General features: G+C 42.8%; 1 protein-coding gene and 1 pseudogene across 1 annotated transcript in view; both read right to left on the bottom strand.

Moving 5' to 3' along the window:
* The window catches only part of LOC129043472 (histone-arginine methyltransferase CARM1-like), a 322,921-nt gene that overhangs the window by 24,761 nt on the left and 285,074 nt on the right, over positions 1 to 13,086 (bottom strand).
* LOC129044401 (G protein pathway suppressor 2-like) lies at positions 6,447 to 7,413 on the bottom strand (annotated as a pseudogene).

Genomic DNA, 13,086 nt, shown 5'->3' with positions numbered 1-13,086 from the left:
CCAAGCTCCCGAAGTCACTGGGCTTTGAAAACCCTGAGTTTTGCTTTGCCGAACAGCTCTGGGTTGCATTATGCCTATTGATCTTCCTGAGCTTTTGCAGCCTGTAAATGATGAGCCTTTTAGCGCACTCCATGACTGAAGGGCACACAACTGTGAGAACAGCTCATTTCATTTTTTTTCGATTTATACAAAAGATGCTGTGGCCCAAGCCCTCTAGGCACCCATCTCAATACATAAATATGCCAATTAAGCTAAATGGAGATCCTGCAGGTTAAAAGTGCCTCATAAAAGAAGGAGGCTTTTTCAAAGCCAGAAAGTTTATCCACAGAAGAAACACCAAATCAACAAAAGTGGATCCATGCCAAGCCATGAAGGTCAGAAAAACAAGGCTTCTGGGATCCAAAAAAGAAGAAAAACAACCATTATTTGTTCCCCTAGAAAACTGGGGAAAAAATACCTTTAAGCTGCGACTTCAGGATTCCAATCAGATGCTACTATTATTATTATTTTTTTGATTGCATTTTCCTGGGCAGGGTTGATGGTTGGGGTGGGTGAGTGGGAGAAGGAGGAAATCAGTCCTTAAGCTGAACTGACACAAAAGTGTCTGAGTTACCCACCAAATGTCACAAGGGCAGGTGTGGGCAAATCAGTGTTAGTTAGATATGCTATAGCCTTGCCGCTCAAGGATGGCCCATCACACTCATGCCTGGCAGCCACAGCAGCTGCATCAGCTGGGAGATGGCTAAAAGTAGGGAATGCAGGCCCCATCCCACATTATGTTAGCAAGAGACTGCATTTGGCCAAGAACCCCTGATGATTTTCCTGCATATTAAAATGCCAGAAGCCTTGACCTACACTAAATGGCCAGCCTGATACTCACCATTCCATCCCTGGAGAGCTTATACTCTTTCTGCCTACCCTACAGCACTGAGGGAATGGAGGTCAGGATCCAGGGAATGGGCTGAGGGAAAAAGATAGACAAATGGGTTTTTGTCCAGCTTTTAGTCAACTTCAACTGAGTGTAAGAATCTCAGGAGATGCTTCTGAATGGATTTATATACTCAGACTTGCCCATCATACATCTCCAAATCTTTGATGATCAGCTTCCAATCAAAAACTAGGTTTCTTGGGTCATCTTTAACACCTTATTTGGGGTCTGATACTATTGGAGGGCACTGAGGAAAAGTTTGGCAGTTTAGAGAGCAACAGATGGTAGCAGGTGAAAGGATTTTTACTTTATATTCTTGGCCCTTGGATGTGCTTTTGTGTGAGCCAAGAATGTTGTATAGTTCTTCCAATGTTTCTCCCACTACTAATACTAAAAAGGCTTAGAAATGCCACAGACCCAACAACGTCACCAATGTTATCAAAACCATTTCATGAAACCCCAAGCATCTTTGCTCACTCACTCAGTTACTCCCTCAGCCATTGACTCTGTGAGCATTTATCCATTATCTACTTGTCATAAACCCGTTGCTCTGGGATTGCTGCCCTCTCGTCTACTTTCTTTTCCTGCCAAAATTTACCCATAGTCATCAATGACTGCCTTCATTTCCTAAGACCTTGCTGTCTTTATTTCTCTGCCATCTGTCTCTATCCCCATGTCTCTATAGAAAAAGCCTTGAAAATCCCTTGTATCTCTTTGCCAAATGCAAGACAGAAATTCTTGACCATCCAATCGGAAACAAGAACTAAGGGTCGTACTCTCTCTATGGCTTCCACGATACTGCATTTTATCTGCTCTCTTACTCCTGTAACTTCTCTCTATCTTTGCTGTCTCTATTTCCTCTCATTATTCATCTTCTCCAAGTTGAAAGAGCAATCACAAAGTTTTCAATTTCCATCTACAGTCTCATAGAGTAGATAGGCAGTCAGGCAAGCACTCTACTACACATTTAACTTACATTTTCAGTTAAAGTCACAGCATGCCATCAAGTAATAGTTCTCATTACTATTTTATTTTGTTTATTTTTTAAATAGAGACAGGGTCTCGCTCGGTCGCCCAGGCTGGAGTACCATGGCATGATCATAGCTCACTGCAGCTTTGATCTCCTGTAACTTCCTCTCACCTCAGCCTCCTGAGTAGCTGGGACTACAAGGCACACAACACTATGCCTGGCTAATATTTTTGTTTTAAAATTTTTTGTAGAGATGGGGTTTCACTATGTTGCTCAGGCTGGCCTCTTAAACTCCTGGCCTCAAGTGATCCTCCCACCTCAGCCTCCCAAAGTGCTGGGATTACAGGCCTGGCCCATTATTTTAAAGACAGTAAACTCAAGGCTCAAAGGAAGTAAGTAATTTACTCAAGGTTATAGAGCTTGTTAGTGGGGAGCCCAAGCCCATCACATCCAAAATATAACCAGCAGGAATCCATTGCCCTCTGAGGGAATCTAGAATAATGGGAGCTGAAAGTACTGACCAAACTGTTAGGGCAATAGAAATCCTGGATGGATGGAGGGCTTGGTGTGAGGGCTGGAGGGAAACTGGGCCATAGAAGGAGTCACATAAAAGAGTTCTAGTCAGAACTGACTGAGGCTGGTGGAGCAAGCTGGGAAGGGGGCTGCTTTATGGGAGCTAATGCTGAGATAAGGAAATCAGTCACTTCAATGGAGGAGAAGCTTGGGTCTAGAGACAATCTTAGCTGTTTCACCTATATGCTCTTGAACCCACTTTACCAGTTTCCATGTAGGCATTATCACAAATTAATTCAATCCGGTGAACGCTATTGTGGGCTTTTTCTGTGCCTCATGGTGTCTAGTTGGCAAAAGGGGAAAGACCACATTGATTTAACTACCCTAAACCTCAAAATCAGAGAGACATGGTGTCCAAGCCAAGCTCTACCACACAGTTGCTATAAGGCACTGTACAAGTTATATATCTCTCTAAACCTGTTTTCTTATCTGTAAGTGGGGATGATAATAGTTTGTTACTCATTCAACTGATGCAATGTCTAAATAGATTATGCTCAAGAAGCACTTATTACATAGAAATACTCCCTGAAATGTCTGATAGACTGGAGGCTGGCGGGGAGAGGAATAAGACACAGTCTTTGCTCTCAAGGGCTTATAATGGGGTGGGAGAGGGTAGGGAAAAGGCCTTGAACTGGGCAGTTTAAACATTTACCCATATTTGTCTTATGGAATTTTCATGGGGAAGCATTTGTTGGGTAAACGTATGAGATGACAGATTCTGTCTTTATCACACTGAACAGCAGAATGAGAAAAAGGGACGGAAATGGTGGAGAACCAGATTCTTCCAGCTCATCAGAAGTAATAACCTTCTAACAATAAGAATTGTCAAACAGCAATGAAAGAGTGAGTTTTCCAACACTGCGATTGTATAAGTCAAAGATGGATGGCCCTTAGTAGGAAATGTTTTAAAAAGGCATTCACAGAAACGAAAGACTGAATTTATGTTGTTTTGCTCCTCCCCATCTAGCTGGCCTTTATGTATGAGAGACTCTCAAGGTCAGGGCATCCTCCTCCTCCTCCTCTTCTCTTTCATCTGCTCCTACTGGCCACTCTTTCACTTCTATCTTTGTCTGAGGTCTCTCTTCTGAGCTCCAGACACATGAATCCTATTGCTGATTGAACTTAGAAGGCTCCAATTCCCCAAGACCCAAAAGGAACCTATGATCTTCCCCCACAAAACCTGGTCCTTCTCCAATCTGTGAACCAGAACTCAAAGGCATTTCACAGGCATGTCACTTTCAAAGGACTTCCCTGCTGCGTTGCAAGGGAAAAGTGAGAGAAGGTACTGTCAGTAGAGGGAGATGTCAGATAAGAAAAGAACCTCACAGGCTCTGTCAACACACTTTTCAATTGTGGATTTTTTTTAACTAAAAAAAAAAAAAAAAAAAAAAAAGATTTTAAAATCTGCTATTTTTTGAGCTTTGAAAAAAATTAATGTTTCTGTTTTATAACCTCTGACCAGGTTTTATTCTATAGTTGGACAGGTTCTTTCTGTTAATTTGCCTTATGCAATTGAAGCAATTTTTGTATTTGCGTTTTAACGTATATGATACTCACAAACACACCCATTTAGCCCAACTTCCCCCCAGACTTCCCCATAGTGCTACCCATTGCATATGCCACCCACAAAGCCCAACTGGGTGTGACTGAGTCTAAGCAAGACATAATCATAGAGGCAGATCTGGAGAGGAAGCACATGCCACAGGCCAGAACAGGTTCAGCAAGATTCTCACTCTAGTTATGTGTATCACTGTTTCTCACTGTCACAGGCAGTTCCTTAGACAAGCACACAATCCAGCCATAGTAACCGTGTGTGGCCAGCCCCATTCCTGGCTTCATTTTGTCCCCATCCTTGTGTTTCTGTGTAATTTTGCTTAATTATAGTTTATACTATATTATTACATACACTTTATGGAACGAGCTCAAATCCTTTTGGAAAAAGGCAGGATAGATGAATAGATGGGTGGGTGGGTAGATAGGTAGGCACTCTTTACAGCCACCTAGGAAAAGGGCTATTGATAAATCTTTACTGTTTCCATCGATTGATTTCCACTTAGAATTCCCCTCTCTTCTTCCTCTAATTCAGTTTCTCTTTGCACTCATCTTCCTCTCTTGCCTCCATCCCTGTTTCTCACCTTATCTCTGGGCCAAGATGGGGTTTGGGCTGACTACAGGCTTAACACTATTAGAACTTTCCAGAGAGAGTCCCTCAACCATGTTCCAGAAGTGCTAAGCCAGTATTAATTTCCTTGGCTACTTTCCTGCCTTGTTTCATTTCCTTATTCCCCCCGATCTTCATTCCAGAAAGATCATTTCCCACTTGTATCCCGCCCAGGTTGGCATGAGTCTGCTTTTCTCTAAGATTGAGATCAATTTTCTCTTGAGGCATTTGGGCATAACTGTCATAAAATAGATAAGAATTCTGGAGGATGGGGAGTCTTGAGACAAGAACTGTCAGAAAAGAAAGAATCCCAAGTGCTTTCTTCTGGTAGAAGGGACACATACTGGGAATGTCCTGTAGTCCTGGAATATATAATGCCCATGCGTGCCCATGTGCACACACACACACACACACACCCCACACACAATCAGATTCATCACATTTTAGCCATGCCATGAACCCTCACACATTCCCACATATTTACTCTCAAAGGGAAGAATTGTCTTCAACTATTCAGCTCTCTCTTTCTCATCAGGACATGGCTTCATACTGGATTAGTTCATGCAAGATAAAGCTGAATGAATCAGCCACTTCAAAAGTGGAGCCTCACAATCCTCTAAGAAAGAGAACTTTCAGTCAGAAAACATGTAATGAGTACCTACTGCATGCAAGGAAACCTAATAGGCAAATGCAGTGAGGGTGGAGGTAGACACATAAAGATGTGTGCAAGTCAGTCCCTTAAGACTCTTCAGGGAAAGCACCAAAAGCAAAATATTTATTAAAGATTGGCGATTTAGAATCAGCAGATGTGACGGATTATGATTGTTCTTGGCATTCATTGCCACCACATTAATCAAGCCAGATTCTTTCACAATTTACATGGATATATTGTTGCCTTTGAGATAAGAGACAACTATGAATACCGACTCTCCAGGAAAGGCAGTTATCATCAGTCAAGTCCATTACTGAGTCACCAACAGCTAGGAAAATGTTTATTCCCAAACCGCTGGAAGAAGGAGCAGACCAGACAGGGAACCAGTAAGCATTTTTTTTTTTCAGGGAAAAAAGGAAAGAAGCAACAAATTGGGGTATCAGTGCAGACAAACTTAAGGCAACTATCCCCAAGATTGTGGCCCTCAATGACACTGGGCAGAAAAGCCTAAAATATACTGCTTATTTTCTTTTGGTTTAGCTGCAGTTGCTATATTTTAATACAAAGCTATGTATTATCTATACTATAAATAAAAGAACCAAAAACCTACTCTGGCCACACAGTTGTTCACTAGCCCTCAATCTTGAACATTTTGTGATAGGTCCTCATTTGGGTTTAACCCTCTTCCCACGATGTGTCTCTCTCAAATTCTTGAATTGGAATATTTTCATTTCAGCCTCTCTGAGTTTGGCATTGATAATACTTCTTCTTTTGTGCTTAGCTCTGTGGTCTGCTTTGATATTCTCCTTTCTAAGAACCTGTTTCCTCCCTGTTTCTAAGATTAGGCAGTAAAATAATACACTTTTTTTCTCTGCTTGGAGCCACCATCACCCCCTAATGTATTATGACAGTATACCTAAAAGTGCTTCATAAAGAGTAATGCAATGCACAAATGTTAATTGACAAGATTATAAGTAGCTGTTGTTAAGTATCTCAAGTTGACTTCCAATGGCAATTTCTGTTACTAGGTCAAACATAAAATTGCCCTCCTTGCTTCTGTGATGACTGAACCAATCAGGCACAATGCTATTGTACCCTCACCCACGGTGGGGTGGGAGGGCATGGTGTTGAAGATATAATCTGATGGTCACCTGTGGTAGACTCACAGGTTCTGGCTGTGTTGGATGAAGGGGAGCCAAGGGCTAGGTCGGCTGGCAGCTGCAAAGCCCGACTTTCCTGCTGGTTGCATCTGCACAGGGAGCTGCGGGGAGGCAAGGAGTCCCGGGGCTGGATGCAGAGCCTGGGGGTGCATGGGACGCAAAGAGGATGAGTCGGAGAAGCCAGTCTGCTGGTTAGCGTGTTCCATCTGCTTTTGCAAGGATAGGGAACCACCAGGCAGGAAATCTGTCTCAGTGGACTGAAAGTGGCTGTGCAGGACACAGGGCTGTGGCTGTGGCTGAGATAGGTACTGCACTGCAGGGAAGGACGAAGGAGCTCTGAGCTGCTGACTAGGACTATAAGCTGGCTGTGTGTGCCCATAGTGAGGTGGGGGTTAAGCAGTCCCATAGGCACCACCAGGACTGCCTTGGAATTGTCCATGCTCTGGTGTCTCTGCAAAAGCAGTTGCTGGGCCAATGTAGTGCCGGGTCGTAAGCACTTTGGGTCCAAACATTTGTTTGGCTCTGTCAGCTGCCATGAGGGTGCCTGGGCGATTGTGTCCTCCAGGGCTCCCCTGCATGCTGAGGAGTAATGTTCCTGTGTGAATAGTCAGGCTCTGCTGGTATGCAGCTGATGTCAGGGTGGTCAGGTCACTCTGTTCCTTTCGCCTCCATTTTTCTTCCTCATGTAAAACTTTCTTGAGCTGCAGGAAAAGCTGGTGCTTCTCTTCTTGTAGGGCCAAAAGCTTCTCCTGCAACTTCAGAATTTGTTCCTTGGTCTCCTCTAGTGACATTCTCTCCTCCATCTCCTTTTTCTTCCTTCTCTCCTGTTCTTCCTTCATCTTCTGTTCTGTCATCTTGTCCACCTCTTCTTCCTCCTGTTGCTTATGCTCCTGCTCCATCACAATGTGCTTGGTGCAGTGTTCTGGCCATGGCGTTGGAAAGCTTGGGGCGCTCCAAGACTGCAGGCATGGTGCTGCCGTGGGCGCTTGGGCCTTGGGCGCCTGACTCTGTCTCTGACTCCAGACCTCAGACAGGGACCGCCTTCTCTGCGCTTTCTCCGTGTCTCCTGCGCGCCCTGGCCTCTGTGTCACATCCGGTGGCTGGGCTGAATCCTTCTCGAGTCCCACAGTGCTATTATAACAGCCGGGAATCATTTGAAAATGAGCTTCTCTTCACTTGGCGTGTCAGGTGGTCATTTTAAAAACCTGGTTGTATGTTTTTATACATTGGAATTGGTTCATATTTAAAAGGCACATGCGCCCTGCTTGGAGAGGGACTCAGGCAAGCAGTGGGGAGTGGGATATCAAACTAGGATCATGGGTACCTGGTTCCACGGTAAATCCTGATGGAAGCATCGCAAGAATGGCCAGCCAAGAGGGAGGCGTTTTGCAATACAAGGCCAATTTTGACAAGGGACAGGTGGTGATTCTGGCAGCTGATTAACTTAAGAGAGAGCCAACCAAGGACCTGAGCCAGCCAAGGGTGTGCTGGCAGGAGGAAAGGGCTTTCCCAGAAGTTCTGGAAGGGAGGGGATGATAGCAGGCGGATACATCAGTGATGGCAAGGTTCCATGACATCCCTGGGAACTTGTGTCAGAATGCTTAGGCACAAATGTCACATCTCCTATATTTATTCTCCCAGGTCTTTTCTGCCTCCTCATAGGTCAGCTGTATTCAACAGACATGCCAGACACATGGGAACTCAAGTTAGACTCTACTTACCATGCTTACTACCTAAGAAATAACTGCTTTTCTAAAAAAAAAAATTATGAATTCAGAAGCTGTTAGTGGATTTGCAAAAACCTACTTCTTTCAACGTTGGCAGATTTCTGGCTTTGTAGATGCAAAACAGTATGTGGGTAAAATGCCACTTGTGTCAAAAGGTGGAGGGTGGGAAGAATGTGCATGTATGTATGGAAGAATGACAAGAAAGTAATAACATTAGTTTCTTTGGGGGAAGTGAACTGGAAGGTAGGAAACAGTGATCAGATGGAGACATCATTGTGCATCCTTTTTACATTTTGAATTTTGAACTGTCTGAATCTATTGTATTTATTTGAATTTATTGTATTTAACAACTCAAAAGTTAAATTTAAATAATCCCCAGCATTGTGATCATCTGTCACCTTGATGGCTGATGAGGTGAGAGCTGTGACTTTCTCACCATCACACTCATCTTGAGGGGCATGTTTTTGGGGGATCCAACATTATCATTGGCTGCCATCAAGTGCATAGACCCTTTCTGAGTTTGTGAAGAACAGATTTATTTATTTACTCTTTCTCTTTTTGTTCATGTCTCTCCTGAGCATGTGGTTTACTATTACTTTATATGGAGATTCTGACAGGGAAAAATTTGTTCTCGGAGTGGTCTGTCTGGCAGGTGTACATTCCCAGTCTTGGGGATAGGATTCAGAAGAAGATTCAAGCCCATATGGAGTCTACAAATACCAAGCTGGGGGCCCAAGTCTAACCAAAATTGGAGGGCATGAGATGTTATACATGTTGTCAAGGCAGAGGTTCAGATACAGGGACTCTACTCCTACTCCATTTTTTTCTGCTGTTCTTCCCATTGAAACTCCTGGGAAAAGCTGTCTAGATTCTCTACTTGGTCATATCCCCTTCAGTCTTCACTCCTGAAATGGCTCTTATCAGGGTCACTGATAACTACCATGCTAGGTATTCTAACGGCCAAATCTCTCTTTTCATCATATTTGAACTTATAGCCACATTTGACACAAATTGTCATCTTTCCTTCTTGAAGCAATTTTTTTCATGTTACTGCATGCCTCCTACCTTACTGGGTAAAGCTCTCAGTCTGCCTGATGACCCGTTCTTCTCTGTCCAACTTTTAAATGTTCAAATTCTCTGCTCTTGCCTCTCATCTCTATGCTATCTTCAAACGGTCCTATGCTTTATCATCTGCATGCTCCCTGATTTTCCCAATCCTGTCTCCAGATAAGGTTTCTCCTGAGTTCCAGATGCACGTGTCTAACTGCCAGCCCAATAGCTCCACTCGACTGCAAGTGGCCATCTCAAACCTAATATGCTGACAACCAAACTCTCGATTTTCCCTCCCAAACCTGTTCCTGACCTCTCCTTTACCATTTTACTAAATGGCACTGAGTTGCTCAGACCAAAAACCTGGGAGATGACCTTTGATTCTTCTTTCCCTCTGCTACCGACAGCCAATCTGTCAGCAAGTTCTGTAACTGCTGTCTCCAGAATAGATCCTGAGTCAGGTCACTTTTCAGCAACTTCACTACTAAAAGCCTAGTCTTAATGCGCCATCTCTCATTTGTTCTATTACAATAGCCTGCTGACTGATTTTCTTGCTTCCTTTCTTGCTCACATACAGTCTGCTTATCAAAAGTAACTAGAGTGAACAGTACACACGATCAATCCAATCTGCTTCAAACCTTCAGACTTCTGTTCCGTCTGCCAGAGTTCCTTTCTCTAAATCTTTATATGGCTATGCCTCATCAGCTCAACTACTAGCACTTCTGTGAGGAGTCTCTGAGCACTGCTGTGTAAGCAGCAACCTCCAAGTCACTCTGCATCCAGTTTCCCAGTATAATTTTCTTCATGGCACTCATCATTTTCTAATATTTTACATATTTGTTTGCTTATATTTTTATTGCACATATTCCTCCTACTAACATGTAAAAGGGAGGTGCTTGGGATGATGCTGTATTAGCTAGGGTAGGCTTGGTCATTCTACAATAAGAAAAACTCTCAATCCTCAGTGGTTTTAAACAACAGAGGCTTATTTTTTGCTCAAACTACATGTATAACATAGGCTGACACGAGAGATTCTCACCTCACATATATTCAGAGGCTCAGGCTGAAGGAGGCCATACCATGTCATGACACTGTCAACACAACAGGGCTCCTACAATTACTAAGGAGGAAGAAGAGGTACAAAGAATCTCACACCATCTCTCAAATGCTTCCACATGGAGGTGACACACATCACTTCTGCTCACAGTAGATGGGTCATGGAAATCATAAGGCCTTGTCTCATTTCAAGGGACCTAGGAAATAAAATCCTCATATGTTCCCAGAAAGAGAAGAAAACTGGGAATATTGGCAGGTAGCACTTATACCTACCATGATGCCTAGCTGAGAGTAAGTACTCCATAAATATTTATTATAAATGGAATGGGAAAGAAAGAGACCCAGTTCTCAGACACGGGTTCAAAGTGGAAACCTGGATTTCATGCACAATGCAGAAGTTTATGAAAACTGGAGCACCAGGTGAGAGCAGGGCAAGCAGCAAGGCTAAGTCGGTGCAGAGTCACCACGTGCATTGGACGAGGGCTCCTTATACTCCCTAACTAGGAATAGAGTAGGTTTCAGAGGCAGAACAGAAAAAAAAAGAACGCTTGGGAGAATAAGACTTATTTCCCCTGAGAATTCACTGGAAATGAGAGAAGGGACTCAGCTTTACTAAAGAACCCGAGGCCACCAGGCAGGTCTGCTAATATGAAACCATGATTTACAGAGGGGTATAGCTCTACAAGAGCCAGGTGCCTCTTAGTGGTTTAGGTTCCTGAGAGTCCCTGAAAAACCTTATTCTGAGTGCTTTCCTTTGTCGGAACAGCCATGGCCTCAGACCATAGACTAAGATTTTCCCTTTTGAAACTCTGTCTGTTCATGTGTCTGTTTCTGTACCACAACCTAATAGAACTAAAAGGAAACGATTACAACTATTCACCAACTAGTGATTACTAGGGACTTTACATTTATTTCATTTCACATTGAATTAAATCTTTGAGATATGTGTTAGTATCCATATTCCACATCTGAGAAAACTGAGACTTAGAAAGGTTAACAAGGTTTCAATGGTTTTGGTCTTCTCTGTTTTGGTCTTATTGATATAAGAATATCAATAGAGGGCACTCAATAAATGATTACTGGTGAATGGTCACTGGTGGTGTTTTATTCCTTTGAGGGTAGGGGCGAAGTCTTCTGTGTGCTCCCAGGGCTTGGACCAGTGAAGAGCACTGAGCACCCAGTGATGTGCTAATGGATACAATGATGTGTCAAACCTGATAAAAAATGTGTGCCTATTTTTTTTCTGAAATTACAGCACTGGTGCTCAGGATTAAGAATATGGCAGTGCTTTGAGGAAAAGGAAAGAGAACAAGGGAGCAGCTTCAAAAGAAGAAGGTGGAGAGGTTGCAATGGCAGTCACAACAGGAGAGTTAAACAGAATACATCTCCTTGCTACTCAAAGTGTGACCCATGACCAGCAGTGTTGGCATCTCCAGGGAGTTTATTAGAAGTACAGAATCTCAAGCCATACTCCAGACTATCGAACCAGACTCTGCATTTTAACAAGATCTCCAGGTGATTCATGTTCACGTTTAAGTTTGAAGAGTAGCACTCTAGAGACCACCTGCATCTCTATCTCCTGCTCTAGCCCAGCACCAACTTCTCTAACTGACTGTTAGGGGCCAAGGAGGCCATGGAGCATTGCACCTGCTCCTCATTTGACCATCCATCACTCAGTGGGCCTGGCAGTGCAATCCTAAGTACTCAGAACAGCCTTCTACAGGTGTCATCAATTCAATCCCCAAATCTCCCACTCTTTACATACATGCAAATCTGGTGTGTCTGACTCAAAGTTCATAGTCTTAACCCTTCCATTGTTGGAAGAACATGGTTCTGGAGCTTCTGTCTTAATGAATACTTTCTTCTATTCTAATTTCTAGGTATTTCCAAATATCTGGAAAACACCGCCATCCACTTTTGGTGCTTCCAATATATAAGTGCTTCTGTTGTTCCCCCCAAAATCACTTATATCCTAACAAGTAATCTATAAGTGAGATTTCCAAAAATTTTCTTCCTTATTACATTATTATAACAATGACAAATTAACTTTTCAGTAAGGACAATATACTACAAATATTAAAAGAATGTATTTTTATTTCTCCTTTAAATGACCATACTTCAGTTCTTCCTTTATATAGAATTTTTGACCCAGGGTAATAGAGGATGGAAGAATGAAGGAATGAATAAATGATTGAGATTGTTTCTTTAGCAAGACAGTACGTTTAAAATTAAGCTATGGACAGAAAGTGGATTTTTCTGAATTTTCACATATTCTGGACTCAGTCAGAAGTTTCTTCTGTAAAGTGGATAAGCTGCCACTCCATATCTGACAGCTAGATCACAAGGCTGTTGCCTTCAGGTAGAAGAATAAGATTATAAAGTAGGGGAAGGAATAAGTAGCCATTCCTTCTGCTCTTAAAGAGTGTGGGTTGCAGAGGGAGACAGGCCGATTGATATGGGTGGTCACGCACGTGTCCCTCTTTCCCTGTTTTGGAAGCACGGTGGTTTTTAGAAAGGGCATAAGCATGGAGCTGGGAAGGGAGACAAATAACCCATTCCATATGATAATAATAATAATAGCTATGGTTAATGAGTTAGGCACTGCGGTAAGTGCTTCATTTATCTCTTGGCGATCAAACTTCATAAGAACCCTGTTATAATTACTTTGCTTTAGTAGATAAGAAACTGAAACTTAGAGATGGCAAGTGATTGGCTCAAGTTTATACACTGCATAAATGGCAGAAGTAGAATTTGAATGGACGTGTATCTAAGTAAAGAGCCCATGTCTTTAACCACCGTGCTACAATGC

The sequence above is a fragment of the Pongo pygmaeus genome, chromosome 13 (assembly GCF_028885625.2).
Source record: "Pongo pygmaeus isolate AG05252 chromosome 13, NHGRI_mPonPyg2-v2.0_pri, whole genome shotgun sequence".
NCBI classification, from domain to species: domain Eukaryota; kingdom Metazoa; phylum Chordata; class Mammalia; order Primates; family Hominidae; genus Pongo; species Pongo pygmaeus.
The sequence above is the reverse complement of the archived record's forward strand: the minus strand, read 5'-3'. Positions and strand labels throughout refer to the sequence as shown.